Raw genomic sequence first — 27,522 nt, forward strand, 5'->3', positions numbered from 1 at the left:
TTTTGTCCCCAAGTCATGTGGGATCTTAGCTCCCTGACGAGGGACTGAACTCACATGCCCTGCATTGGAAGGCAAAGTCTTAACTACTGGACAATGAGGGAAGTCCCTAGATATTTCACTTTAATCACTTACTTGGTGTCTTTCTTCTACGCTTGAATATAAGATGTATCTGGAGGAAAGGACTTAGATCTTAGTTCACTAGCATTTCCTGTATCTGAAACAATACAGGCTTGTTAAATATAGAATGAATAAACAAAACAATGGATAATATCAGGTAAGGATAATCAAAGATTCGCTTAAGAAAATTTCTTAGGGGAATTGTACCAAGGATATAGGAGGAGAAACAAACAAGAAAAATATACAACACATATTAATATAATACAATCACATAAGTACTATTTTGACTTTAGGTCTGTGAAACTCACAATATTTGAAGAGTTAAGTATTTTTTAAAAAATAAAATCAGTATTGAAAATCAAAATCCTTCATGAAGGAAGATGTCAAGAAGTTGTATGGCTGAGTCTCCTTGGGTTTATGAAGAAAGAGACTTTTTAGTTTAGGCACTGAAAATTTTCATAAATCATCCAAAGATCCACTTAAACACACTGTTATATTAAGTGAGAGAAGAATACGGAAAACATCTTGTCAAACTGTACATCTCCTGAAATAATTTTATAAAATACGTACCAATTATTTAAAGAAGGATATTAGCATCATAATTTTAATTAATAAGCTAGAGAGGTAGGTCCAGCAAGAGTTCAGTTCTGACTCAATACATACAGATGGAGATCCAGCTAAGATGGCCTGAAGTTTGTTTTTATTTTAATAATGTCTCATGTTTAAATTTCATTAGTAAACTCAAAAAAAAAAATTATCCAGGTCACTGAGCTGACAAGTTATGAACCTGGCTTAAATGACTTATTGAAATTAAGAATGTGAATTTAACTTGCATATAATCTTTTGGGATAGAGTGGGAAGGTGCTTTCTTCTTTGGGGATTAGTCCTACAGTGATGGTGAACAGAGATCTTTACTCTCATGGAAGTCATATTCTCAACTGGAACATATATAAGTTCCCAAATTAACACTGTATGATATAAGGAAAGCACACAGTGTTCTCAGAGTGCCTAAATTAAGTGTTTTAACTCTGAGACAGAGGAGTTTTAATGAATTTGTAAGAAAATCTCCTGTAGAAGTATTCCAAATGGAGAGTACATCATGTAACAAGAATCCCAAGCAAATATGATCATGGAACACTAGAAAAATAAAAGGAGATCAATATGCTTAAAGATGAATTGTCACAAATATACAGAAATTGACACATTAATTGCCTCAAAAGCCCTGTAAATGAGATTTGGTTTTATCTCAAGAGAAAAAAAAGAAGCCATTAAATAACTTATCTTTAAGCAGATGAGTAAAGTGATTTGAATGCTAATACATTTTTTATACTATCTACACAATAGATTGAAGGAGACAAGATGATGGAGCAGAGATAAGATTTTCATATATCCTATGGAGGATGGTGACTTGAGCAAGAGTATTACCAGATAGAATTAACAAACTCAAAGGATAGTTTGAACATAACAATTTGTAGGACGAAGGGGAAGTAGTGTTTAAATGGAAATTTATACTATTAAAAGCATACATTAGATAAAGAAACATCTAAAGTTAATAATCTAATATTTCACTTTAGGAAATTAGGAAAGAAAAGAAAAGTAAAGCCTAATACAAGCAGAAGGAGAAAATAATAATAATAAAAATAGAGCAGAAATCAATAGAATCAAAAATAGAAGAACAATAGGAAAATCAAAATAATCAAAAGCTGTTTCCTTCACGGATTAATAGTTTGGTACATCTCTAGGCAAGCTAAGTAAGAAAACAGAAAGAGGACACAAATTACCAATGTTAAAAGTGAGACAAGCCCCTTAGATAGCTTCATCCACCAGAAGGCAGAGACTAGAAACAAGAAGAACTACACTTCTGCAGCCTGTGGAAGGAAAACCACATTCCCAGAAAGATAGACAAAATGAAAAGGCAGAGGAATTTTTACCAGATGAAGGAACAACATAAAACCCCAGAAAAACAACTAAATGAAGTGGAGATAGGCAACCTTCCAGAAAAAGAATTCAGAATAATGATAGTGAAGATGATCCAGGACCTCAGAAAAAGAATGGAGGCAAAGATCAAGAAGATGAAAGAAATATTTAATAAAGACCTAGAAGAATTAAAGAAAAAACACCTAGAAGAATTAAAGAACAAACAAACAGAGATGAACAATACAATAACGGAAATGAAAAATACCCTAGAAGGAATCAATAGCAGAATAACTGTGACAGAAGAATGGATAAGTGACCTGGAAAACAGAATGGTGGAATTCACTGCCACGGAACAGAATAAAGAAAAAAGAATGAAAAGAAATGAAAACAGCCTAAGAGACTTCTGGGACAACATTAAATGCAACAACATTCGCATTATGGGGGTCCCAGAAGGAGAAGAGAGAAAGGACCCAAGAAAATATTTGAAGAGATTATAGTTGAAAAATTCCCTAACATGGGAAAGGAAATAGCCACCCAAGGCCAGGAAGTACGGAGAGTCCCAGGCTAGGTAAACCCAAGGAGAAACACACCGAGACACATAGTAATCATATTGATAAAAATTAAAGATAAAGAAATATTATTGAAAGCAACAAGGGAAAAATGACAAATAACATACAAGGGAACTGTGATAAGGTTTAATAGCTGATTTCTCAGCAGAAATTCTACAAGCCAGAAGGGAGTGGCATGATATATTTAGAGTGATGAAAGGGAAGAATCTACAACCAAGATTACTCTACCCGACAAGGATCTCATTGAGATTCGATGAAGAAATCAAAAGCTTTACAGACAAGCAAAATATAAGAGTATTCAGAACTACCAAACCAGTTCTACAACAAATGCTAAAGGAACTTCTGTAAGTGGGAAACACAAGAGAAGAAAAGGACCTACAAGAAAAACCCCATAACAATTAAGAAAATGGTAATAAGTACACACATATCAGTAATTAACTGAAACATGGATGGAATAAATGCTCCAACCAAAAGACACAGGCTCACTGAACGAATACAAAAAGAAAACCCATATATATATGCTGTCTACAAGAGACCCAATTCAGACCTAGGGACACATACAGACTGAAAGTGAGAGGATGGATAAAGATATTCTATGCAAAAGGAAATAAAAAGGAAGCTGGAGCAGCAATACTCATATCAGATAAAATCGACTTTAAAATAAAGGATGTTACAAGGGACAAGAAAGGACAGTACATAATGATCAAGGGGTCAATCTGGGAAGAAGATATAACAATTATAAATATATATGCACCCAACATAGGAGTACATCAATGCATAATGCAACTGCTAACAGCTATAAAAGAGGAAATTAACAGTAACACAATAATAGAGGGGACTTTAGCACTCCACTTACACCAATGGATAGATCAACCAGACAGAAAATTAATAAGAAAACACAAGCTTTAAATGACACAATAGACCACATATATTTAATTGATACTTATAAGACATTCCATACAAAAACAGCAGATTACACTTTCTTCTCAAGTGCACACAGAACATTCTCCAGGATAGATCACATCTTGGGTTACAAATCAAGCCTCACTAAACTTAAGAAAATTGAAATCATATCAAGTATATTTTCCGACCACAACACTATGAGATTAGAAATAAATTACAGGGGAAAAAACATAAAAAACACAAACACATGAATGTGAAACCATACGTTACTAAATAACCAAGAGATCATTGAAGAAATCAAAGAGGGAATCAAAAAATACCTAGAGGCTAATTACAATGACAACACACTGATCCAAAACCTATGGGATGCAGCAAACGCAGTTCTAAGAGGGAAGTTTATAGCAATACAAGCCTACCTCAAGAAACAAGAAAAACAATCTAACCTTACACCTAAAGGAACTAGAGAAAGAAGAACAAACAAAACCTAAAGTTAGTTGAAGGAAGGATAGCATAAAGATCAGAGCAGAAATAAATGAAATAGAAACAAAGAAAACAATAGCAAAGATCAATAAAACTAAAAGCTGGTTCTTTGAGAAGAGAAGAAAAACTGATAAACCTTTAGCCTGACTCATCAAGGAAAAGAGGGAGTGGAGTCAAATAAATAAAATTAGAAATGAAAAACGAGAAGTTACAACAGACAATGCAGAAATACAAAGCATCATAAGAGACTACTATAAGCAACTTTATGCCAATAAAATGGAGAACTTGGAAGAAATGAACAAATTCTTAGAACGGTATAACCTCCCAAGATTGAACCAGAAAGAAATGGAAAATATGAACAGACCAATCACAAGTAATGAAATTGAAACTGTAATTAAAAATCTTTCAACAAACAAAAGCCCAGGACCAGATGGCTTCAGAGGTGAATTCTATCAAACATTTAGAGAAGAGTTAACACCCATCTTTCTCAAACTCTTCCAAAAAATTGCAGACAAAGGAACACTCCCAAACTTATTCTATGAGGCCACCATCACCCTGATACCAAAACTAGACAAATTACTACAATAAATGAAAATTACAGACCAATATCACTGATGAATATAGATGCAAAAATCCTCAAAAAATACTAGCAAACAGAATCCAGCAGCACATTAAAAAGATAATACATTTTGATCAAGTGTGCTTTATCCCAGAAATGCAAGGATGCTTCAATATACACAAATCAATCAGTGTGATACACCATATTAACAAATTGAAGAATAAAAAACATATGATCATCTCAAGATGCAGAAAAGTTTTTTGACAAAATTCAACACCCATTTATGATAAAAATTCTCCAGAAAGTAGGCATAGAGTGAACCTACTTCAACATAATACAGGCCATATATGACAAACCCACAGCAAACATCATTCTCAGTGGTGAAATCTGAAAGCATTTCATTTAAGATCAGGAACAAGATAAGGATGTCCACTCTTGCCACTATTATTCAAAAAATTTTGGATGTCTTAGCCATGGAAATCAGAGAAGAAAAAGAAATAAAAGGGATGCAAATTGGAAAAGAAGTAAAACTGTCACTGTTTGCAGATGACATGATATTATACACAGAAAATCATAAAGGAGTCACCAGAAAACTCCTAGAGCTAATCAATGAATTTGTTAAAGTTTCAGGGTAAAAAATTAATGCACAGAAATCTCTTGCATTCCTATACAATAACAATGAAAGATCAGAAAGAGAAATTAGGAAACAATCTCATTCACCATTGAGACAAAGAGAATAAAATACCTAGGAATAAACCTACCTAAGGAGGTAAAAATACCTGTACTCAGAAAACTATAAGACACTGATGAAAGAAATCAAAGATGACACAGACAGATGGAGAGATATACTATGCTCTTTGATTGAAATAATCAATATTGTGAAAATGACTATACTACCCAAAGCAATCTACAGATTAAATGTAATCCCTTTCAAATTACCAGTGACATTTTTTGCAGAACTAAATCAAAAATTCTTAAAATTTGTATGGAGACACAAAAGACCCCAAATAGCCAAAGCAGTCTTGAGGGAAAAAAGTGGAGCTGGAGGAATCAGACTCCCTGATGACAGACCATACTACAAAGCTACAGTAATCAAAAAAATATGGTACTGGCACAAAAACAGAAATATAGATCAATGGAACAGGATAGAAAGCTCAGCGATAAACCCACAGCATATGGTCAACTAACATAAAGCTACATGTAAAATAGTGTAAAAGCTACATGTAAAATAATGAAATTAGAACACTTCCTAACACCATACACAAAAATAAACTCAAAATGGATTAGAGACCTAAATTTTAGACCAGACACTATAAAACTCTTAGAGGAAAATATAAGAAGAACACTCTTTGATATACATCACAGCAAGATCTTTTCTGACCCACCTCTGAGAGTAATGGAAATAAAAACAAAAATACACAAATGGGACCTAATGAAACTTAAAAGCTTTTGCAAAGCAAACTGCAAACAAGACAAAAAGACAACCCTCAGAATGGGAGAAAATATTTGCAAAGGAATCAATGGGCAAAGGATTAATCTCAAAAATATATAAACAGCTCATACAGCTCAATATTAAATAAAAACAAGCAACCCAATCCAAAAATGGACAGAAGACCTAAATAGAGATTTCTCAAAAGAAGAAATAGAGATGACCAAGAAGCACATGAAAAGCTGCTCAACATCACTAATTATTAGAGAAACGCAAATCAAAACTACAATGAGTTATCACCTTACACCAGTTAGAATGGGCATCATCAGAAGATCTACAAACAACAAATGCTGGAGAGGGTGTGGAGAAAAGGGAACCCTCTTGCACTGTTTGTGGCAATGTATATTGGTACAGCCACTATGGAGAACAGTATGGACGTTCCTTAAAAAGCTAAACATAGAATTACCGTATGACCCAGCAATCCCACTACTGGGCATGTACACAGATAAAACCATAATTCAAAAAGACACATGCACCCCAATGTTCACTGCAGCACTATTTACAATAACCTGGTCATGGAAGCAACCTAAATGCCCATCAACAGACAAATGGATAAAGAAGATGTGGTACATATATACAATGGAATATTACTCAGCCATAAAAAGGAACAGAATTGGGTCATTTGTAGAGACATGGGTGGATCTGGAGACTGTCACACAGAGTCAAGTTAAGTCAGAAAGAGAAAAAACTAATATCATATATTAACACATATATGTGGAAACTAGAAATATTGTACAGATGAACCTGTTTGGAGGACAGAAATAGAGACAAAGATGTAGAGAACAAATGTATGGACACCAAGCGGGGAAAGTTGTGGGATGGTGGTGATGGTGGATGAATTGGGAGATTCGAATTGACATATATACAGTAATATGTATAAAATAGATAACTAATAAGGAGAAAAAAAAAAAAGAGCTTGTGTGGCCCTTCCCTGGTGTCCTGGTGGTTTAGACTCTGGGCTTCCACTGCAGGGGGCATGGGCTTAATCCCTGGTCAGGGAACTAAAATTCTGCATGCTGCGTGGCATTGCCAAAAATAAATAAATAATAAAGATAAAGAAGAGCTCAGGCTACTCAGACTAAAAAAAAAAAAACAAAAGTGAAATAAGATCACCACTATGGTTCCCATAAAAATTCAAAAGAAAATAAATAAATTCTATAAACAATTTTATGCTTTAAAATTCAATAACTTAGTTATAAAATAGACCAATTGCTTGAAAGACACAAGCTACCACAACTCACACAGTGAAAAATAACTAATTTGAATAAGTTATAGGCATTCAATAAGTAAAGCCATTGAATCAATAATCAAGAGCCTTCCAAAAAAAGATATAACATGTAACTGATGGTTTCATTGATGGATTTTGCCAAACTTTTAAGGAAGAAATGATGCCAATTGTTTATAATCTCTTGGAAAATAGAAAAAAGGACCTTATTCCATTTTATTCAATGTGGCCATAATAGCTATAAGACCAAAAGCAGAAAAAGACATTACAAGATAGGAAAACTGCAGACCCAAATCTCTCATGTATATAGATGCCAAAGCCTTAACAAAATATTAGCAAATCAATTCCATTATGTATACAAAGAAATATATACCATGATCAAGGAGGATTTATTTCAGATATGCAAGGCAGTTTCAACAATTGAAATAAGTCAATCTAATCCTTTATATCAACAAACTACAGAAAAAATTCATACACTCCTGTCAGTTGTTGCAGAAACAGCATTTGACAAAATCTAACACAAGGAAAACAGGAAATAGAAGGGAATTTCCTCAAATGGATAGAGAACATCACATAACATCACACTTAATGATGAGGAGCTGGATATTTTTCCCAAAAAACAGGAAAAAAGCTAGGATGTCCCTTCTCAGCATCGTTATTCAACATCATACCAAAAGGTCCACCCAGTACATGAAGGAAATAAAGGTATACAGACTGAATAAGGAAAATTAAAACTTTTATTCTTCACAGATGACATTATTATCTATGTAGAAAATCCTAAAAGTTGAAAAATAAATAAACTTCTGAAATTAAAGAGCAATTACTACAGGGTGCAAAATTAATTTCTTTCCAAAATACAAGCAATGAATAATTAGAATTAAAAATTTAAAACAGTACAATTTATTTTAGGAACAAAAAATGAGAGATATGCTTGTATATAAATATAACAAAATATGCACAAGAGCTGAATGAGAAAAACTATAAAACTCTAATGAAAAAAATCAATGAAGATGTAAATAAATGCAGACATATTCTATGTTTATGGATAGGAAGACTCAATATTGATAAGATGTCAGTTCTTACCAACCTGATCTATGCAATCTCAATGAAAATCCCAATGAGTTATTGTGCATATTAACAAAGTGAATCTAAAATTTAGTTAGAAATGCAAAAGACCAAGAATAGGCAAAACAATACCAAAAAGGAACAAAGTCAGAGAGCTCACACTACTCAACTTCAAGATTGTAAAGCTACCATTGGTGAAAGAATGGCTGGGCTGATCAATAGAACAGAATAGAGAGTCAAAGAACAGACCCACATACATATAGTCAACTGACTTTTGAAATGAAGTAGAATCACTTCAAAGGAGAAAGGATAGTTTTTTCAACAAATGATTTTAGAGCAACCTGATGTTGATATGCAAAAAAATGAGCCTAAACACAAACTTTACACCTTTAACAAAAAATAACTGAAAATGGAACATAGACCTACCTGTAAAACACAAAAAGATATAAGTTCTACAAGAAAATGAAAAAGATTCTTGTTGACCTTGCATTCAGTGATGTCTTTAGATAAAATGCCATAAGTACAATCTATAAAAAAAAAAGTTAGACTTTATTAAAAATTTAAATATTCTGCTCTGTGAAATACATTTAACATAAAACGATAAGTCAGAGTCTTGGAGAAATTAAGTGTAAAACAAATACCAGGTAAAAGACTTGTATCCATAATCCATAAAGAATTCTTAAAATTCAACAATATAAAAACAAACAGTTAAATTTTAAAAATGCCAAAAGATAACTGACAAAAAATATATACAGATGACAAGTAAGCATAAGGAAAAATGATCAACATCATTTGTCATTAGGGACTTACAAGTAAAAATAATAGTGAAGTACCACTACACACCTATTAGAATGGCTAAAATCCAAAAATTGATAATTCCAAATGTTGACATAGGTTTAGAAAAACAGAAAATGTCATTCATATATAGAGGGAATAAAAAATGGTACAATTTTTGAAAGATAAATTTGCAAACTCTTACAAAGCTACACATAGATTTATCATATCATCCAACAAACACACTTCTAAATCTTTACCCAATTGATTTGAAAAATGCTTTCATACAAAACCCTGCATGTGAATGTTTACTGAAGCTTTATTCATAATCATGAAAAGCTGGAAGTAACCAAGGTGTCCTTCAATAGGTGATTTGATGAAAAAATTTGGTAAATCCATAAAAGGAACTTAATTCAGCAATTAAAAAAATGAGAATTCAAACCACAAAAAGACATGGATGAACCCAACATGCATACTGCTGAGTGATGGAAGCCAGTGAAAAGGCTACATACAATGATTCCAATTATCTGATACTCTGGAGAAAGCAAAACCACAGAGATAATAAAAACCATAAATATAATACAGAAATGAATGATTCTTGAAGATTCATGGAAATGGGGAGCATGTAGAATAGATAAAATCCAGGGCTCTGAGATAATTCCACATGATACCATAATGGTGGATACATGGCATTATGCATTCATCAAAACCTATAGAATTTTACAGCACAAAGAGTGAACTGTAATATATACAAATTAATATAAAATCACTTAGGAGTTTGGGGGATACCATGCTAGAATGCAGACTATGACAGAAACATCTAACTGTATTTCAAATTTATGAAATAAACTTTGAAGGGAGTTGTGAAGAACAGTTGCTAACTAAGTAACTTTGAAAATGAGTGGAACCTTTCAGATCATAGGCAAAAAGAACTGCATGTAAACACTATTCTATTTGATAATGTTTTCCACGGGGCTTGGGTTAAAATGTTCAATATTACTATTTGTGAACAATAAAATTGAATAATTAAGTAAATGGAATGCAGGTGTCGGGAGCCTGATTTCTCACTTTTGGAGTGTGAATTTACAGATAAGCAAGGAGAAAATCTAGAATGATCCATTTGGTAATGGATTAGAGTTGAAGAGGCCAGTATGAGCTCATGATTACCAAAAAATAGATACATATAGAAATATTTGTGTATATTCACAAGTTAATATAGACATACATGTCTCCTTGCTCTGTGAGAAGGGGTCTAGAATACATGATACCTCAATTGAAACAAGCATGCCTAGTTCCCAGATCTTGGTTTCTGATACCATTCTCTAATAAAAGGAACCAATGGTCTTTAGAAAAATGGTTTATTTTAGGTCTGTGGCAGAAAATAAAAAACATAAGTGTGGAGCATGTTGTATTACAGAAAGTAAGGAAGAAAAAGTAAGGAAAAGGGGAGGGATGAAGAGAGAGAGAAAGTGAGAAAGAGAGAGAGGAAGAAAAAGAGAAAGCACATATTGATGCAGGTATGTCAAAAAAAGGAACAGGGAGAAGAGCCAACTGAAAGATTTTCTAATGGCTAAAGTTGAAACAATTCATGCAACAAAATTAAAAAAAAAACAACATTGAGCTATAACCCAAAGTATAAAATTAATATCCACAAATCTATATGATTTAAATGAATGAATGAATGAATGTAATAAATAAGGGAGGAGAGAGAAGCAGATGAATTCCAAATAGTTTTTGTAGATATTCTGCCCTCAAGGTAAGGGAGGATAGCTCCCCACTCCTTAAGTGTATGTTGCACATATTTATATCTTTCCAAAAAATACCGTATGGAAAGGTGGCAAAGAGTAACTTGATAATGGATAAACCTGATAAACACTTCCTCAGGCAGATGATCAAGGTCAACATAAATAATGTTGACAATATGTACCCTTGATACAATGTGAAGAAAATGGCACTTTACATCTGTGGTCTTCCTTCCAGTAATGCATAGCCTTAGTTTAATCATGAGAAAAACATCATACAAATTCCCATTGAAGGGCATTCTCCAAGCTACCTAACTGGTACTTCTTAAAACTCTCAAAGCTAACAAAAAATACATAAAAAGTCTGAGAAACTGTCACAGATAAGCACAGCCTAGCAAAAAACTAAATATAATGTGGTATTCTGGATGAGATCTTGGAATGTGAAAAGACATTGGGTTAAAAACTGTGAAAATCAAAATAAATTCTGGATTCCTGTTAAAAATAATGTATTAATTTGGTTTATGAAATGATTATGAACAACATACCATATTTATAGAAGATGTTTATAGTAGAATTAACTGGATGTACAGTAATTAAGAACTTTCCATACTCTTTTCTCAATTTTTCATAAAATTAAAAATAAAGTCTTAAGAAAAAAGAGAGAGAAGGAGAGAGAGAAAGCATGCCCTGTGTATATGTAGAATCAGAGTCACATGGGCCACTACCAGTTGTTCTGCTTGCAATGGCTAGAATGTGAACCTCTAAAAATCATTTATTAAACTTCATTTTTTTCAAAAGTAAAATTCTAATAATTAAGCTTACCTCTGTTGATAAGGAAAACAAATAGGATTTTTTATATTGATGCTGGGATGACAATTTATCAATATCTATTAAAATTTTACATGTATATATTCAAAAAACTTTAAACATATATCTGAGAGAAACACTTGAACTATTGCACCATAAGACACGCATCAGGGTGTTTACTGAAAAATTGTATATTATAGTGTAAAATTGGAATCAATGTAACTGCTTATCCAAAAATGTAGTGAAATATACATATTATACATATTAAGAAATATCAAGTAGTTAAAACAAAATTGAATAATATGTTTGGATAAAAACAATTAAAAACACTGATAAGAAAACATATCACATAAAATAGCTAAAGTGTTATTTTGAAAAAGGACAAAGAATAAAAAATAATTTTTGTATACATCCATGTATATTTTTAAAAAAAGTTTTATTGAGTATAGTTGATTTAAAATGTTGTTTGTCTCTGCTGTACAGCAAAGTGAATCAGTTATAAGAGGACTTCAAGATGGTGGAGGAGTAAGACGTCGAGATCACGTTCCTCCCCACAAATACATCTACAGGTGGAACGACTCCTACAGAACACCTACTGAACGCTGGCAGAAGACCTCAGACTTCCCAAAAGGCAAGAAACTCCCAATGTACCTGTGTAGGGCAAAGGAAAAAAGAAAAAAACATAGACAAAAGAATAGGGATGGGACCTGCACCTCAGGGACGGAGCTGTGAAGGATGAAAGGTTTCCACACACTAGGAATCCCCTTCACGGGTGGAGACTGCGGGTGAGGGAGGGGGGAAGCTTCGGAGCCACAGAGGAGAGCACAGCAACAGGGGCACAGAGGGCAAAACGGAGAGATTCCCACACAGAGGATCGATGCCGACCAGTACTCACCAGCCTGAGATGTTTGTCTGCTCACCTGCCGGGGTGGGCGGGGCTGCAAGCTGAGACTTGGGCTTCAGTCGGAGCGCAGGGAGAGGACTGGGATTGCCGGCATGAACACAGCCTGCAGGGGGTTAGTGCACCACGGCTAGCCGGGAGGGAGTCCGAGGAAATGTCTGGACCTGCCTAAGAGGAAAGAGACCATTGTTTCTGGGTGTGCAAGGAGAGGGGATTCAGAGCATCACCTAAGTGAGCCTCAGAGATGGGTGTGAAACACGGCTATCAGTGCAGACACCAGAGACAGGCATGAAATACTAAGGCTGCTGCTGCAGCCACCAAGAAGCTATGTGCAAGCACAGGTCACTGTCCACACCACTCCTCCTGGGATCCTGTGCAGCCCACCACTGCCAGGGTCCCATGACCAGGGACAACTTCCCCAGGAGAACACACGGCCTGCCTCAGGCTGTTGCAATGTCACACCAGCCTCTAACGCTGCAGGCTTTCCATGCATTCTGTACTCCTCCCTCTCCCCAACCTGAGTGAGGCAGAGCCCCCTAATCAGCTGCTCCTTTCACCCTGTCCTGTTGGGGCAAAGAACAGACAGCAGAGGGCAACCTACATGCAGAGGCAGGGCCAAATCCAAAGCTGAGCCCCGGGAGCTGTGAGAACAAAGAAGAGAAAGGGAAATTTCTCCATGCAGCATGAGGAGCAGTGGATTAAATCTCCACAATCAACTTGATGTACCTGGATCTGTGGAAGATCTGAATAGAAAATGAATCATCCCAAAATTGAGGCTGTGAAATTTGGCAACAAGTGTAGACTTGGGGTTTGCTGCATGCGATTGACTAGTTATGGATTTTTATGTTTATCTTAGTAGAGTTTGTAGTGCTTGTTATCATTGGTGGATTTGGTTCTTGGTTTGGTTGCTCTCTTCTTTTTTCATTACTTTAAAATTTTTTTATTTTAATAATATAATTTTACTTTTCATTTTTTATTTTAATAACTTTTTATTTTTTTCTCTAATTTTTTCTTCCCTTTTCTTCTGAGCCTTGTGGCTGGCAGGGTCTTGGTGCTCCAGCTGAGTGTCAAGCCTGAGCCTCAGAGGTGGGAGAGCTGAGTGCAGGACATAGGACAACCAGAGACATCCCGGACCCACATAATATGAATCAGCAGAAGCTCTCCCAGAGATCTCCATTTCAGTGCTAAGACCCAGCTCCACTCAACAGCCAGCAAGCTCCACTACTGGACACCCCATGCCAAACAACTAGCAAGACAGGGGTACATTACACCCATTAGCAGAGAGGCTGCCTAAAATCATAATAAGTTCACAGAAGCCCCAAAACATACCACCAGAGGTGGTCTTGCCCATCAGAAAGACAAGATCCAATCTCATCCACCAAAACACAGGCACCAGTCTCCTCCACCAGGAAGCCTACATAACCCAATGTAAAAACCTTACCCAATGGTGGCAGACACACAAACAACAGGAACTACAAACCTGAAGACAGCAAAATGGAAACCCCAAACACAGTAATTTAAGCAAAGTGAGAAGACAGAGAAATACAGAGAGATGAAGGAGCAAAGTAAAATACCACCAGACCAAACAAATGAAGAGGAAATAGGCAGTCTACCTGAAAAAGAATTCAGCATAATGATGTAAATATGATCCAAAACCTTGGAAATAAAATGGAGAAAATACAAGAAATGTTTTAAAAGGATTTAGAAGGACTAAACAGAAAACAAACAATGATGAACAACTCAATAAATGAAATTTAAAAATTTCTAGAAGGAATCAATAGTAGAATAACTGAGGCAGAAGAATAGATAAGTGACATGGAAGATAGAATAGTGGAAATAACAACCACAGAGCAGAATAAAAAACAAAGCCTGAAAGAATTAAGGACAGTCTCAGAGACCTCTGGGACAACATTAAATGCACCAAAAGTTGAATAATAGGTGTCCCAAAAGAAGAAGAGAAAAAGACAGGGTCTGAGAAAATATTTGAAGAGATTATAGTTTAAAACTTCCTTAATATGGGAAAGGAAATAAATAGTCAATCAAAGCTAGGAAGTGCAGAGAGTCCCATACAGGCTAAATCCAAGGAGAAACATGCCAAGACATGTATTAATCAAACTATCAAAAATTAAATACAAAGAAAATATATAAAAAGCAGCAAGGGAAAAGCAACAAATAACATAAAAGGGAATCACCATAACACTTGCATAACTCTGCAAACCAGAGGGAAGTGGCAGGACTTTTTAAAATGATGAAAGAGAAAAACCTACAACCAAGATTACTCTACCCGGCAAGGATCTCATTCAGATTTGACAGAGAAATTAAAACCTTTACAGGCAAGCAAAAGCTAAGAGAGTTCAGCCATACCAAACCAACTTTACAACAAATGCTAAGGAACTTCTCTAGGCAGGAAACACTAGAGAAGGGAAAGACCTACAAATACAAACCCAAAACAAGTAAGGAAATGGTAATAGGAACATACATATCGATAATTACCTCAAATGTAACTGGATTAAATGGTCCAACCAAAAGACATACACTGGCTGAATGGATACAAAAACAAGACCTGTATATATATGCTGTCTACAAGAGACCCACTTCAGACATAAGGACACATAGAGACTGAAAGTGAGGGGATGGAAAAAGAAAGCTAGAGTAGCAATTCTCATATCAGACAAAATAGACTTTCAAATAAAGACTATTACAAGAGACAAAGAAGGACATACATAATGATCAAGGGATCAATAACAAGAAGAAGTTATAACAATTGTAAATATTTATGCACCCAACATATGAGCACCTCAATACATAAGGCAAATGCTAACAGCCATAAAAGGGGAATCGACAGTGACACAATAAGAGTAGGAGACTTTAACACCCCACTTTCACCAATGGACAGATCATCCAAAATGAAAATAAATAAGGAAATACAAGCTTTAAATGACACATTAAACAAGAGGAGCTTACTTGATATTTATAGGACATTCCATTCAAAAACAACAAAATCCACTTTCTTCTCAAATGCTCCTGGAAATTTTCCAGGATAGATCATATCTTGGGTCAAAAATCAAGCCTTGGTAAATTTAAGAAAACTGAAATCGTATGAAGTATCTTTTCCAACCACAGCGCTATGAGACTAGATATCAATTACAGGAAAAACTCTGTAAAAACTACAAATAAATGGAGGCTAAACAATACACTACTAAATAAGCAAGAGATCACTGAAAAAAATCAAAGAGGAAAGGAAATAATACCTAGAAAAAAATGACAATGAAAACACAACTACCCAAAACCTATGAGATGCAGGAAAAGGAGTTCCAAGAGGGAAGTTTAAAGCTATACAATCCTACCTCAAGAAACAAGAAACATCTCAAATAAACAACCTAACCTTACAACTAAAGCAATTAGAGAAAGAACAACAACTACAAAAACAAAGTTAGGGCTTCCCTGGTGGTGCAGCGATTGATAGTCCACCTGCCGATACAGGGGACACGGGTTCGTGCTTTGGTCCAGGAGGATCCCACATGCCATGGAGGGTCCGGGTCTGTGAGTCATGGCCGCTGGGCCTGCGCATCTGGAGCCTGTGCTCCACAACGGGAGAGGCCACAACAGTGAGAGGCCCATGTACCACAAAAAAAAAAAAAAAAAATAGCAGAAGAAATAAATCATGAATATCAGATCAGAAATAAATGAAAAGGAAATTAAGGAAACAATAGGACAGATCAATAAAACTAAAAGCTGGTTCTTTGACAAGGTAAACAAAATTGATAAACCATTATCCAGACTCATCCCAAAAAAAAGGGAGCAGATTCAAACAACAGAATTAGAAATGAAAAAGGAGAAGTGACAATGCAGAAATACAAAGGATTAGGAGAGATTACTACCAGCAATTATATGCCAATAAAATAGACCACCTGGAAGAAATGGGCAATTCTTAGAAAGGCCTCCTTCCGAGACTGAACCAGGAAGAAATAGAAAATATAAACAGACCAATCACAAGCACTAAAATTGAAACTGTGTTTAAAAATCTTACCACACACAAAAGCCCAGGACTACATGGCTTCACTGGAAAATTCTATCAAACATTTAGAGAAGAGCTAACACCTATCTTTCTCAAACTCTTCCAAAATATAACAAAGGGAGGAATTCTCCCAAACGCATTCTATGAGGCTGCCATCACCCTGATACCAAAACCAGACAAAGACGTCACAAAATAAGATAACTACAGGCCAATATCACTGATGAACATAGATGCAAAATTCCTCAACTAAATACTAGCAAACAGAATCCAACAGCACATTATAGATCATACACCATGATCAAATGGGTTTTATACCAGGAATGCAAGGATTCTTCAATATACACAAATCAATCAATGTGATACACCATATTAAAATATTGAAGGATAAAAACCATATGATAATCTCAATAGATGTGGAAAAGCTTTTGACAAAACTTCACAGCAATTTATGATAAAAACCCTCCAGAAAGTAGGCATAGAGGGAACTTACCTCAACATAATAAAGGCCATATAGGACAAAACCTCAGCCTACATCATTCTCAATGGTAAAAAACTGAAACCATTTCCACTAAGATCAGGAACAAGACAAGGTGGCCCACTTTCACCATTATTTTTCAACATAATTTTGGAATTTTTAGCCACAGCAATCAGAGAAGAAAAAGAAATAAAAGGAATCCAAATTGGAAAAGAAGTAAAACTGTCACTGTTTGCAGATGACATGAAACTATACATAGAGAATCCTTAAGATGCCACCAGAAAATTACTAGAGCTAATCAATGAATTGGTAAAGTAGCAGTATACAAAATAAATGAACAGAAATCTCTTGCAGTTCTATACACTAATGATGAAAAATATGAAAGAAAAATTAAGGAAACACTCCCATTTACCATTGCAACAAAAAGAATAAAATACCTAGGAATAAACCTACCTAAGGAGACAAAAGACCTGTATGCACAAAAATATAAGACTGATGAAAGAAATTAGAGCTGATACAAGCAGATGGAGAGATATACCATGTACTTAGACTGGAAGAATGAACATTGTGGAAATAACTCTATTACACAAGGTAATCTACAGATTGAATGCAACCCCTATCAAACTACCAATGATGTTTTTCACAGAACTGGAAAAAAAAAATCACATTTTGTAGGGAAACACAAAAGACCCCGAATAGCCAAAGCAACCTTGAGAAAGAAAAATGGAGCTGTAAGAATCAGGCTCCCTGACTTCAGACTATACCACAAAGCTAAAGTAATCAAGTTGGTATGGTATCTGAACCACAACAGAAATATAGATCAATGGAACAAGATAGAAAGCCCCGAGATAAACCCACGCACCTATGGTCAACTAATCTATGAGAAAGGAGGCACGGATATACAATGGAGAAAAGACCATCTCTTCAATAAGTGATACTGGGAAAACTGGACAGCTACATGTAAAAGAATTAAATTCCAACACTCCCTAACACCATACACAAAAATAAACTCAAAGTAGATTAAACACCTAAATTTAAGGGTAGCCACTATAAAACCCCTAGAGGAAAACATAGGCAGAACACTCTATGACATAAATCACAGCAATATCCTTTTTGACCTACCTCCTAGAGAAATGGAAATAAAAACAAAAATAAACAAATGCAACTAATGAAACTTAAGAAGCTTTTGCACAACAAAGGAAAGCATAAACAAGACAAAAAACAACCCTCAGAATGGGAGAAAATATTTGAAAATGAAGCAACTGGTAAAGCATTTATCTCCAAAATGTACAAGCAGTCCATGCAGCTCAATATTAAAAAACAAACAACACAATCCAAAAATGGACAGGAGGCCTAAATAGACGTTTCTTCAAAGAAGATATACAGATTGCCAACAAACATATGAAAGGATGCGTAATATCACTAATCATTAGAGAAATGCAAATCAAAACTACAGTGAGGTATCACTTCACACTGGTCAGAAAGACCATCATCAAAAAATCTACAAACAATAAATGCTTTAAAGGGTTTGGAGGAAAGGGAACACTCTTGCACTTTTGGTGGGAATGTAAATTGATACAGCCACCATGGAGAACAGTATGGACGGTCTTCAATAAAGTAAAGATAGAACTACCATATGACCCAGCAATCCCACTGCTGAGCATATTCCCTGAGAAAACCATAATTCAAAAAGAGTCATGTACCACAATGTTCATTGTTGCACTATTTACAATAGCCAAGACATAGAAGTGTGTCCATCAACAGATGGTTCCCTTTTCTACACACTCTCTTGAGCATACATTGTTGCTAGAACTTTTTAGAACTTTTGCCCATTTTTTATTGGGTTTTTTTGTTTATTTGATATTGAGTTGCCTGAGCCATTTGTATATCTTAGAGATAAGCCATTGTTAGTTTCTTTATTTTCAAATATTTTCTCCCATTCTGTGGGTTGTTTTTAGAAATATAGATCAATGGAACAGGACAGAAAGTGCATAAATAAACCCAGGGGCTATTGGTCAACTAATCTATGACAAAGGAGGCAAAAATATACAATGGAGAAAAGACAGTCTCTTTAATAAGTGGTGCTGAGAAAACTGGACAGCTACATGCAAAAGAATGAAACTAGAACACCCTCTAACACCATACACAAAAATAAAGTCAAAATGGATTAAAGACCTAAATGTAGGGCCAGATACTGTAAAACTCTTAGAGGAAAATACAGGAAGAACACTCTGTGATGTAAATTGCAGCAATGTCTTTTTTGATCAACCTCCTAGAGTAATGAAAATTAAAAAAAAACAAAACAAATGGAACCTAATTAAACTTAAAATCTTCTTCAATGCAAAGGAAACCATAAAATGAAAAGACAACCCATAGAATATCCATGTATATTTTATATTTTCTCTGTAGATGACCAGAAATTCTTATTTGTGTTTATCTCTGGAGAGGAAATGGACTTGGAGTGATGATGACAGGGAAATTGAGATTTATTTGTAAAATACATGCTTTCAATTATTCACATAATAAGTTTTAAAAACTAACTATGCATCCCCTTTAGCCTCTGTTTCTCATATACGGCCTTATAATTATTTAGGCATTATGTCAAGCTGTTCTAAAATATATTAAAATTTTGGATGGAGTCAATTTAAATATATAATTAATATGTTTGCAATAATAAATTATCATATTCAATTATCTGTCCACTTTAAAGTTTTATTTCAATTTTCCTAATATTGCAACTTTTTTGAATATATCTTATTCATTCATTTTAAACTCAATTCTTATATAAATTTGTTACAATAAATAAAATATAAAGTTTCCTAAATTTCCTTTTTGACCATGCACTTACTCTAAAGCTCCTTACACTATTTTTAGTAATTTATCATTCGCTCCTTTTAGTTATCCAAAATAGAAAGACATACTATACTTACAAATAATAGTTTTATATTTCATTAACTCATTTTATTATTTTTTTAAAAAATTTAATCATTTATTAAATTGAAGCACAGTTAATTTACAATGTTGAGTTAGTTTCAGGTGTGCAGCAAAGTGATTCATATATATATATATATATATATTCAGATTTTTTTCCATTATAGGTTATTACGCAATATTGAATATAATTCCCTGTGCTATATAGTAGGTCCTTGTTTTTCATCTATTTTATATATAGTAGTGTGTATATGTTAATCCTGAACTTCTAATTTATCTCTTCCCTCCATCCACCTTGTTAACCATAAGTTTGTTTTCTATGTCTATGAGTCTATTTCTGTTTCGTAAATAAGTTCATTTATGTCATTTTTTTTGATTCCACATATAAGTGATATCATATAATATTTGTCTTTCTGTCTGACTAACTTCACTTAGCATGATAATCTCTAAGTCCATTCACGTTACTGCAAATGGCATTATTTCATTCTTTTTCTTGGCTGAGTAATATTCCCTTGTATATATACCACCTCTTCTTTATCCATTCACCTGTTGATGGACACTTAGGTTGCTTCCATGTGTTAGTTGTTATGAATAGTGCTGCAATGAACATTGGGGTGCATGTGTCTTTTTGAATTAGAGTTTTCTCTGTATATATGCCTAGAAGTGGGATTGCTAGATCACATGGTAACTCTACTTTTAGTGTTTTAAAAAGCCACCAGGGCTTCCCTGGTGGCACAGTGGTTGAGAGTCCGTCTGCCAATGCAGGGCACACGGGTTCATGCCCCGGTCTGGAATGATCCCACATGCTGTGGAGCAGCTAGGCCCGTGAGCCATGGCTGCTGAGCCTGCGTGTCCAGAGCCTGTGCTCTGCAATAGGAGAGGCCACAACAGTGAGAGACCTGCGTACTGCAAAAAAAAAAAAAAAGTCACCATACTGTTCTCCATTGGTGCAATTTATATTCACACCACAGAGTAGGAGGGTCTCTTTTTCTCCACAGGTTCTGCAGGATTTATTCTTTGTAGACTTTTAAGTTATGGCCATTCGGACTGGTATGAGATGACACTTCATTGTAATTTTTATTTGCATAACTGTTTATATTATTTTGTGAATTTTGTTTTTATGATCTGTTATTTCTTTATGGATAGAAAACCTACTATTTTGACTAGGATGGAAACAAAAAAGAAAATTATAATTCATCAGCTGCTTATTATGGTTTATTAACTAAGATGTGAAGCAGATTTAGATTTGAATCCCTGCCCATCACTTACTAGTTGCTTGGCTATAAATCATGTCTTTACATTATTAGGCTTAATTTATTTATAGGTAGAATGAAAATAATTTTACATTTATCACAGGGATTTTATACTAATTTTAAAAAGGAAATTATAGATAAAAAGGTACACATTTAGTTTTATTACAATCAAGATGATTGTACCAACTGTAATATTCATGAAGGCAAACAAATGTTTGAAGTTTTACATATGTAATTTAAACCAAATCATAAATGAACTTGAATCCAAATGAAAGGAATTGTGGGAGAGAATTAAAAAAAGAATATATGTAAAACATCAACATTAAGTTTTTAACACAGATAGATAAAAATTCAGTCTTTGGTATTCAATAAACATTGAAAGAAAAATGTTATTTTTAAAAGTAATCATATATATTTACAATAATTATACTTGAGTGGGTAGTAGCTTTGAAAATTAAATAAATATTTTCCTTTTGTATTTACAAAAGAGGATAAGGACAGATGCTCAGAACCTACTTACAATTCCCAAGAGCAGAAGAAGAACCGAAGGTTCAGAAAAGACAGCTGGTCAAGTAATTAAAATATTTGAATCTCAAAAATCCCTAGGGTCCAGTAAAATCCCTGTAAGAATTCAGAACTCAAACACATTGCTTTGGAGTAATATTTTCTTTGAGACTGAGAAATATCTTTAAAGCTGATAGATATAAATAATTAAAATATTATTTTAGATAAAACAAAGCAAATGAGAAATATGGTAGATATGTAAAGTTCTAGCATTATATTTATAAGACAACAGATATGTTAGCTAATAATATAAAATGTAAATTTAAAATTATTATGACATTGTCTTGGTTTGCATTTTGTGCTCTAAACAGAAATTGCTTCAAAGTGCCAGAGTATATTGGTGCTCTTTGCACTGCCATGCATTCACTGAACAATTTACACACTAAAGCAGATAAACCTGATTTATTGTGTATCACCTGTTAACTTTTTCAACTTACAAAGTGAGTAAATCAAGGCTCAAGTGACTTAGAAAATGAACTTGAATCAAAGAGAACAAGAGAGCAATGTTGATTAATAGTTACAAGGAGGGAAAACACATTTATAATTTACAAAGCTCAACTCAAAAGCTTTAATAGAAGATTAAACATTATGCATTCTAGAACTAGAGAAGCAAAGAGAATTGACCTCTATGTTGTTCAAACTTATTTGGTAATGGAATGGACAAAAACACCGTACTGTTTTTAATATAGCAAATCATGTCTTGTAGTACCTTCACTGTGTGAATTAAATATACAAATTGGAAATAGAAAATGCAATTTGAAATAAATATAAAATATGTGAATTTGTTAAATATTATTCAGTATAATTGAATTCCTATAAAATATTGCCAATAAATATTTTACATTTTTAAGATTTATATGTGTTCCTGAAGACTTGTCATTATTCATATACAGTTGACACTTGACTAACCCAAGGGATAGGCGAGTTCACCCCACCTCACAGTAGAAAATCCACGTACAACTTTACAGTCAGCCCTTTGCAACCATGGTTCTGCATCCATGAATTCAACTACCAACAGATCAGGTAGTACTGCAGTATTTCTTTGTTGAAAATTTTTTTTTTCTAAATTTAAAACATCATTTTGACCTAGAGCATTTAGCCTGTCTTATATCTCCAAAGAGCCAGAAGGAGGCGCCACCTATTGCATATATGAAAACTGGACCAAATCAACAGTTTTTATTTCTTCACAAACGGAATCACCATCCTGTTTCCCTGAGAGATCATTCCACTTGCTATAGCTTCTACTCTGCTCTGGACTAAATTGTGTCCCTGCAAAGCTCATGTGTTGAAGCCATAACATCCCAGTGGGACTGTTTTTGGAGACAGAGGTCACTGGGATGTAACTAGGGTTAAGTGAGGTCTAAGGTGGAGCCTTGACCCAAAGGATCAGTGTAGTTATAAGAGGAGCCAGTGGAGACCTTGCTCTCCCTTTCTACAGTCACATGAAGTAATGTGACAGAAAGACGGTGGCCATCTGCAAGGCAGGAAGAGCGTTTGCACCAGAAACCGAATTGGCTGGCATCTTCATCCTGGACTTCCCAGCCTCCAGAAATGTGAGAAAATAAAGTTATGTTGTTTAAGCCAAACAACAGTGATAATAAATTTTTGTTTAGTAGAATTTCTTATGGCTTAAAGAGAAATCTACAGTATAATCTCACTGTTGTGGCCTCTTCCATTGCAGAGCACAGGCTCTGGACGCGCAGGCTCAGTGGCCATGGCTCACTGGCCCAGTCGTTCCACGGCATATGGGATCTTCCCGGACCGGGGCACGAACCCGTGTCCCCTGCATCAGCAGGCAGACTCTCAACAACTGCGCCACCAGGGAAGCCCCAGTATAGTCTTTTGAACTATCAAAATGTATCTTGTTAATAATAGATAAATACGTTTATTTGAGGTCAACTGTTAACCTCTATCTGATGAATATAAAACTGAATTGGAGTGTAGGGTAAAAAATAGACCTGGGAGTAATAAACAAGCTTGTGTATTTAATATCCAGAGACCTCTGAACTTTAGTATTTTAACTATAAATAAGATGTAGAGTAGGCAAAAAGATTATAGAATAAATATACAATGGGAGATGATCTCCAAGTATAGGGAATAGATGCATTGGATGCATTGTAACAAGACAACTAATTTGTTCAGCTTTCTAGTTTTTGTTTGTTTTCCAGTAGGCTATATAACAGATTTTAAGAGGTTTGCCCACTTTCTTTCCTAGATAGTGAGAATTCAATCTCTGGGCAAGACTGTCATTTCTAGTAATGGATCTCGGCATAAGTGCTGGCAGAACAACATTTGGCTAAACTAGAAAGTCAAGGATAACTAGATTCTGAATCCTGGACTAAGGCTTTATAGGAACATAAGGAAGTTAGATATAATGAACCTAAAGGAGGAGACTCATATCAAGTTCCAGATCCAAACAGACATAGAAGCAGTGAGCAAGAAAAAATCTTTAGCGAGTGGCTAGAGCTTGGAAGAAATCTCATGAAATAGCAAAACCCTGGTAAAGATGTTAATTCTGTGGAGTGCCAACTTCCAAAGTTTCTGGGGTCATTTTTATGGGAATTATTCAACAAGAGTGTACTTGACAAGTATTAATTGAACATTAGCTATGTGCTGGGTACCAGGCCACATGTGTGATGTTCTCTATAGGAAGTTAGATACGGTCTCTGTTCTTGTAAATCATACAGTCTCCTGGAGGTGTCAGCTGACTAAATGGTAATATTATTATAATCTCACAAGCTCCTGATGGGGTTACAGGTGCTACGAGATACATAGCTGGAACATTTAACCTAGTATAAAATGATAGGACATCTCAGATGATGGAACAATGAGGATGTGTAGGAGTCATTCAGGGAAAGAAGAGGGACTCCAGGTTTTTAGTCAGAAGAAAAAGAAGAGGTGTGAGCATTCATTCAATATGGCTGAAAATAAAGTATGAGAGCTAAAATGAAGACTGAAAAGTTAAGAAAAAACAGGGGCCGCATCATGATGCACTTTACAAGCTCTCTGTGTTAGTTGTAGCTTGACTTTTAGCAAGAGTTGCTGGACACTTCTGTGTTTAAGGGAAATTTTGCTTCTTAGAAAGAACACTGTGGCTGCAGCTTTATGAATGACTGAGCAAAGGAGATGGTTTCAGTTATCTAAGAGAGAGAGGACTGACCTAGAGTAAGGAAATGGTATATGAAATAGAAAGCAATAAACTTAATGTGTGTGTGTGTTTGTTTTTTTCAAGATAGAGAAATTAGTGAGGAGTGAAGGAAAAAAAATAAAGATAACTGAAATATTTTTAGCTTATATTTATTAAGAGCTAACGTATTTCCAGGGATTATTCTAAGTGTTTTAAAACATCTCTCTACAATCACTGTCACTTTTTAATAACAAACTTACAAATGTTAAAACAGGCTAAAAGGGCTTCCCTGGTGGCGCAGTGGTTGAGAGTCCACCTGCCGATGCAGGGGACACGGGTTCGTGCCCCGGTCCGGGAAGATCCCACATGCCGCGGAGCAGCTGGGCCCGTGAGCCATGGCCGCTGAGCCTGTGCGTCCAGAGCCTGTGCTCCGCAACGGGAGAGGCCACAGCAGTGAGAGGCCCGCGTACCGAAAAAAAAAAAAAAAAAACAGGCTAAAAGAATTAATAAGCTTGCCAGCTGCTTCATTGTCAATAAGTTGCAGAACAAGAGTAAAAATACTAATTTCCCTCATTCAGACACATGTATTATTTTCTACTATATTGTACCTTAAAGAGGAAGCAGACATTTTAATACATGTCATATTCAGTTACCAATTATATGCATATATCATTTAATGAATAATCTGAGAGTGACATAAATTGAAATAAAGTCAGATATTTTGAATCTTTAAGAATTTTTAGATGTCAGAGACACAGAGTTGAATGAATTTGAGAATGAAAGTACAGAAAGGCAAGTTGGTCTTCACTGCTTATAGTCTGTGTCCTACAATTTAAGTTCCCTGTGTCTTTTTTAAAAAGTTAAATTTTTTTTATAACTGTCAGTTTACCAGTTTTTTTCTTTCATGTTTCAGCATTATGTTAATAAGAAAGAAATATTTTCTTACACCAAGATTGAGAAGATATTCTTTAACACTTTCTATCAGATTTTTTTTTGTTTAACTTTTAAAATTTAGTCTATGAAAATCTTCAGTTAATTTTTGTGCCTGTTTTATTTCTCTTAGTAATATATTTAGCCCATTGATATGAAGTGTTTACACATATTTGGTACCTGTGACCCGATTTATTTCATGTTTTATGCTGTTATGAATTATATGTTATGTTTAACTTTTTAATTCTTTTTATTTCTAAATATACAGAAAAACAATTGATGCATGAATACTGACCTTTCATTCTCTGACCTTGATAAATCAGGTCTTAGTACTTGCAGCTTTTTTAGTAAATTACTTCATATTATCTATCTATAGAATCATTACCCTATGAGCTATGAGTTTTCACTACTTTTTTCTTTCTGTATGCCTTTTATAATTATTCTTGCCTTGCTGCGCAGAAAATGATCTCAATTACAATGTTCAAATGTTCAAAGCAATAAGTAATGATGTTTTCTCTTTCTACTTCTATTCAATACAGTATTGTTCCACATTCATTTGAATAAATTGTGTTTAATTTTCATTAGGTTCAAAATATTTTCTAACATTCCCTTTTCTTATCTGTTGAGGTATATGCTGCTTAGAGTTGGGTTGCTTACTTTCCAAATAACTGTATTTTCTTAAATAATTTTCTGTTAATAATTTTAATTTAAATCTAATATGGTCAGAAATCATACTCTGTATAGTATAATCATTTAAAATTTATTGAGGTTTCTATTATAACACACTGTATGCTCTATTTTGTTGAATATACTATGTTCACTGGAAAGAAGAATATATAGTTTACTGTGGTTATGTGGAGGGTTTATAAATGATACTAGGTCCAATTGGGTCCTTGTGTTGTTCAGGATTTCTATATCCTTATTGGTTTTCTGTCTACTTGTTAGATTAATTGTATCAATTACAGGAAAAGGAGTATTTCATTATACAACTACTATAATGTGCATTTGTATATTTTCTTTTAAGTTTTATCAATTTTTATTCCATATATTTTGAACACCTTTATTTGGCATACACTTTTAAGATTGGTTTGACTTCTTGTTGGCCTGGTCCCTCTATCATTGTGAAATTCTCCTCTTTATTATTAACTAATGGGAATATATTGTCTGATATTAATATAACCACTCTGGTTTTCTTGTGCTTGTCTTCGCATATTTTTTTTTCATTTTACTTTGTCCTGTCTGTTTTTGTATTTCAAGTGGGTTTGTATATACAGCAAGTAGTTGATCCTTCTTTTTGTACCTAGTCTAACCATCTTTGCCTTTTAATTAGAATCACTAGTTCATTTATATTCATTTGATTATGAATTTAAATATATTATCTAGCTGTCATTTTCTGTTTTTTCCATCTTGTCCTAATTCTCTCATTTCCTGTTTTTCTTTTCATTAATTTAACACCACAAGAAATTTTACGGAATGTTATTCAAGATAAAGGAAAATAATAGCCAATGGAAATTGTGGGTTTTTTTGGAAAAAATAAAAAGTACACACATAGTTTGAGTAAATGTAATTTTTCTCATTTAAAAATTTCTTATAACATTATTGATCATTTAGAGCAAAAAAATAGTAGTGCAGTTTATAGCTTACAAAGTGTATTATTATGACAGGTGTCAGTGGGA

This window comes from Pseudorca crassidens, chromosome 13, assembly GCF_039906515.1.
Source record: "Pseudorca crassidens isolate mPseCra1 chromosome 13, mPseCra1.hap1, whole genome shotgun sequence".
Classification (NCBI taxonomy): domain Eukaryota; kingdom Metazoa; phylum Chordata; class Mammalia; order Artiodactyla; family Delphinidae; genus Pseudorca; species Pseudorca crassidens.